Here is a 6,000-nt window from a genome sequence, read left to right as displayed (position 1 = left end):
TGGTTTGGATTATGATGAGGTCGCGGCCCTCAACATAACCAAAGACGATTTGGCAAGCCTTTTTGCTAACCCAAAAATGGGTATACCAGTTGACCTAAAAAAAACCAAACTATCGATTAAATGGTGCACAAATGACGCCATACGTGCAAATTTTTGGGACCGTTGGTGGATGGTCTTTGATATCCCTCCACATGGAAATTTAGACATACCATTTTATTTCCTTAAAAAATTATATGCAGAATTTGTGTTGAAACTTAAAGTGAACTATTGGAGCATGAAGCCCAACATGGGCTTAGGACTAGGAGCTCCTCAGGATAGACCCTCTTCCCAGCAGAAGAAACTTGGCACTTTTGTCCCCCCCCCCCTGATATCTCCCCCCCTCCTCGAGTGCAACATCCAGATATTATGGCAGAGGCTAGCTCTCAGACCATCAGAGCCATTCATAGGCTGAGTAGCCTAATGATATCTCAGGCTAGGTCAGTCTTGCCTCCTCGTGTTGATGATGTTGGTGCTAGTTCATCATCGGCTAGCTCATCACACATTTGTGTGCCTCACACTTGCATTACATGCAAGAATATTTTCCTAGGTCCCATAGGTGATCTTCCTGAGTATCATTTTGTATTAGACGAGGATACACCAGACGCACGTGCAGAGGCTACAGACCTTGATGCGAGAGAGGAGGGGAATGTAGAGGCATGGACTCCTTCGGTGTCGGTACGTGTATACATTTTTTTGTTATGACATATGTGATTTAAAGTTAATTTTTATAATAGAGTAATTTTAATTTTTAAGCCATACTGACTTTTACATGTATGTGATCTTCATTCATGTTTAGTTGATGACCGAGGAGGAGCTCAGACAGATAGATGATGCTACACTCTCGACCATTTCATTTGGCCTTGAGACATCTATGGTACATTATGTTGTGTTCGCATTTCTTTTTTCTATTTGATATTGTAGCATATATGGTTTCTAATCTTTCTTTTATCTTGCAGATACCACGTGCCCCGGGGGGACAAAGTGCGGGGGGTGAGCCAGCATGCATTGACAAAGGAAAGGTAATTAGATGTTTTCTAATTGATTAAATATTGATGCATTCTTGTAAAATGTTTGTGGTAATCTCATTTAATTACATTATTTATTGTATATAGGGTGTGGCTACTGGCGATGAGCCTGTATAGATTCGGCGTCCTAGATCATCAGGGATTTTCATTCGCACAGAGAGCCCCATTATATGTATAAGTATCATTTATTTTTTATTTTTTTTATTGATGCAGAGGAAAGTATGATTGTTGTTCTATACAATTTCTATGATTTTTTCCGTACCAATAATGATTCATGTCTTGCATATGTTCATTACAACTTAAATGGGCTTATATGCACCTGTCCAACCGACCAAGTTGGTTACAAAGGTTTATTTAATCAAACAAATACCAAATTACTACTTTCCCTCCAAAACTAATATGACCGTTTGAATTTGAAATTCAAATTTCAAACTATAGTTTTTATGCATTCCCTAACTTTCTAAACTATTCCATTGACTCAAAATTGGTCATATGGATTTATTAAATGCAACTAAGTAAATTTCCAGAAAATTGAAGTTTTTATTATTTTTTCTCCAAACCACCGTACACTCTGATCTCCCCCTTTCAACTGAGATCACATATGACATATATAAAGGTCTACATGACCATTGGAACAACCATATAGGCGTTCCCAACCATAAAACAAACAAACAACCACTTTTTGCTAATACTGTTTAGACTCTAAATACCCTATTCTAAGGCCTTTTGGTCCCATGGAGTCACTTGGTTTATAACCACACCAAAATGCTTGTGGGCCTTACATGTGCCTTTATTACAAAACATAGACCAACTTGTAAAATATGGACCAAACCTTTATTCCAACTTCCTAATCTACTTGAATCCTCACTTTCATGGAGTGGCAAGGTGTCCGAAAACAAAGATACTTGTTCCCCCCCGCCACATAGGTTAGGTGCCCTGCACCACCTTTCCTCTCTCTCATTCTGAACACTAGTCCACCAAGTGAGTGATGTTCCTCTCAGTCTTGTTGTTGCTACTTTTACCTTCTTATTTGCCTCTATGTCTTCAAGATCAAAGTAGTTCTCAAGGGCCTCTATCCACCCTAGCACTTCTTCACTATCCATTTTACCCTGGTATATTGGAAAATCAATATGGTTCTTCCCACCATTACCTTGTACTGCCTTAATGATTCTCATAAATCTCCTTTCTTCAGGATCATCTATTGTCTCATGCTCTTGCCTTGCATTACCAACCTCTTCTTCTTCATGGTTCTCTCCATGATTTCTTCCTCTAACCTCTTCTCCTCTAGGTTCTTGCCTTTCCTTTTCTAAGGATTCTATCCTTGCAATAAGCTTCAGCCTCTCTCTTCTCATATGTCTTTCTTCCCTCACTCTAGATGCTTCAAGTTCTCTCCTCTCTCTTTTCTCTTTTGCCAACTCTTCTCTCAATTCTTCAAGTTCTCTAGCCATTTGATTTTTAGGAGGCATTTTCACAACAAGTTTTCTTCCTTCCCAAGGGCCAACTCACTGATTCTCTTTCTTTCCTCACCAAGAAATCTCTAGACACCACTTATGTACCTTTCAACTCTGGGACACACAAGGAGGAATTAGACACACCAAGGCTTCAAAAAAGGGACCAACACACTAAGGATTTTCAAGATTATAGGTCTTGGTCACACTCCTAAACACCCAAACTTCAAAACCCTCCTTAAAATGGCTTAAAAACCAGGGCTTGCTTGTTCAAACCCCAAAACTCAATTCTAGAATGTTTTGACTTGTCTAATGACAAGATATGATCATGACAACCTACATGAACCTATCAAATGACACATCTACCATATGAAATCCTAAAATCCTATCTCATTGCCAATTACAACTTTCTTCCACATATGAGTCCAACATTATAACTTTGTATGCTTCCATGAGCCATAATTGGTGCAAGGATTGCTCGATTGACTTCAAGAGATGTTCCATGACCTCTGTAATGCCTTGGATCTTCAATGTTCCCCTAATGAGCATGGGATTCTCTTGCATCACTTATCTTCATAAATAAATTAAAAACTAATTTCCATGATATTAACAACTACTATTTTGTATTTCATAGGAGACTCCTAGTGCACATGAGGTTCGACAGGACAGTTATGTAGAATTGATGATGTGGCCACTCACTCCTGAGGAGGAGCCTACAATAGTAAGTTGTAGTTTGAATTCATGATTAAATATGTTATAAATTTAGCATGCTATGAATTATAATGTTATAGTTTAAATTGTAGATTCATCTGACAAAGGTATTTGAACATATACAACCCACAGTCACAAAGGTACCAGCATTGCCGAGGGCATACGAGAGGACTCCTGACCGGCGCAGGAGGTCGACGAGAGAGGTATTTATTATGAAAATTTGATAGTATTAATCTCCAATACGGAAAAGATCATTATGCATTTGAGTAATTCAATGTTAGATACGTAGAATCATATAAATTTAATAGTCTAACTTTGGGTTTTCCTTTTTTGTTTATGTAGGAGGCATCCGATCCACCTAGTGCAGCTAAGAGGCTGCATTTTGATCATCCACCAGCACCCTAGGATAGTATAGTTTTCATAGGATGCATCATGAGACATGTTGAGATGGCATATGCCACATTGTATATAGAAACATTGATATTATACACATTCTGATGGCAGGATCAGCCACATTTTGTATATGGATCTATGTATTTTGATATATATATATATATATATTTGAGTACTTTGTCTATGGATACATGATCTTTGATATATATTTGTGTAAAATTTTGTCTATGGATACATGTATTTTGATATATATTTTTATCATTTACGTGCACAATAATATACATATTAATTTAGTATCTAGTATTGTTCAATTTATCGTGGATCATGTGTCATGCCCTAAATTTTACTAGTAAAAACACAATAATTTTTTTTTTTTTTTTTAGCTTATGAAGTCACATAAGAAATTACATATTGTAAAAAAAGGTTATCATTGAATAGGAGTTCAAGACTCATGTGAATAGTGTGAAGGTGTTAACATTTTAGTCACAGGTGGTTTTCAAATAGATTGGATGACAGTCTAGTTCAAGTTAGCGTCACGAGTCAAACGAGCAAGTTCAAGATAAAACACTCATAAATTAGTGAGGTAATTCATATCCTAACAAGCCTCTGATACTAATATTCTATTAGGGTCTATCAGTTGTATCATATGGACTAGGTCGTGATTCTAGCATGTAAGGGAAGGGGATCAGAATTACTTATTATCCTCATTACCAATGTACACACATTCATTAATCATTACAATATATATTAATGTGACAATTAGTATATTACTATATCCTCATTATCTATCAACATTGCTTCCTCACCAAATTATTGAGTGCACAACAAGATTGTAAGCAATCTACTAAGTTTTAAATTTATACAATCAATGGTATCACATAACATCTATGGATTGTTATTATCAACTAGTCATTTACAATACCACAAGGAGAAAACTTTCTTTCACATTTTCAAATGATAACAATGATGTCAAAGCAAATCTGTGACTCGTACCAATGCTTTCATAACAATATAAACTCCAAATAAAACATGCATATAGAACCTTATCAATATTTTCTTCTACACATACATTAGGTAACAATGATACAATCTCCTTCCATCACAATGGGGCAACACAAGGGACTTTTTGAAATCATAAGGAACATGGACATTGAAAGATATGGACAATGAGTAGCATGAACATTGTCCAACATGATCATTGAGAACATGAACAAGCTGGTGAATCCTCCTTCACAAATGAGGGCACAATGTCAAGTTTTCTCATCCAACATCAATCTGCAAGATGATCATTCCAAGCCATTTCCATTGCTCCCTTGGACACAAATCTGCATATGCAACACAAAAAAATAACAAGGACCATGGGTGCTTTCCACCCAACCATAGGCCTCAAAGAGACCACCCCCGCGCTAGGGAACAAGGCTCAAACTGGGATACACATACAATCTTTCAATGCATAAACATTACATTTCAAACTTGAACAATTTCCCCCCAAGACTATTTCACAATGGCTTCACAGATGGAACCATAAACATAGGGTGAAGGTGTGTTCTAAAATGGAGACTTGCCATACCAAACCATATTTGCAATAAACAATTTTCATGCCCTCTCGGGGCTATCATAATTCACCAAATTTCATGCCCTCTCGGGGCTATCATAAATGAACCATTTAATGCCCTCTCGGGGCCTCCACATTTCCTTCTCCAAACCCACTACCATCAGCTGTAACTCCTCAAACTTCCTTTCTACACCATACTTTCCTTATCACCCCCAGCAAGATATGAAATGTTATGGCATACAATGGAGCCCATACTCCAAGGTTCTCAATACATTTTTCGAACCCAACTTAAGCCCTTCACCCTGGAATTCTCTTCCCTTCCCACAAGGGTGAGTGTAAGTCCCAATCCCATAACAATACTCAAGCACAAAACAAGAAAACAAAACCAAGTAGAAATAAAACAAGAAATTTTGGCAAACACCCCACTAGTTTGGCCAAGACCCTCTAATAAAGCCTTCCCACTAACTTATTTTAGCAAAAACACTAAGACACTCCATCCTTATGAACTTGTCTCCTCTAACGGTTCATCGATAGCCCTCACGAGCTCTGAGTTATGACCCTTGAAGGATCGACCTCAAAATGCACTTAGAGCACCTTGAAGACTCCTCGGTACGGGGTGGCCGCAAATGATGGATGGTCTTCGCAGCCAGAACAAAGGTGTGACTAGGGTTCACCCGCTCATTTGGAGCTAATGGGACTGACGATTTGATGCCAAGATCAGCGGTTTCAAAGTTACGCTGTGGTGCACCTATGAACTGAGGCACACTGCGAGTTTTGGCATCGAGCGAGATCATTGTGCTAAATCGAAATGGAATGTGATCTCTCAAAA

The sequence above is a fragment of the Cupressus sempervirens genome, chromosome 9 (assembly GCF_028749045.1).
Source record: "Cupressus sempervirens isolate cs-2001-9-10 chromosome 9, ASM2874904v1, whole genome shotgun sequence".
NCBI classification, from domain to species: Eukaryota; Viridiplantae; Streptophyta; class Pinopsida; order Cupressales; family Cupressaceae; genus Cupressus; species Cupressus sempervirens.
Note: the sequence above shows the minus strand (reverse complement) of the source record.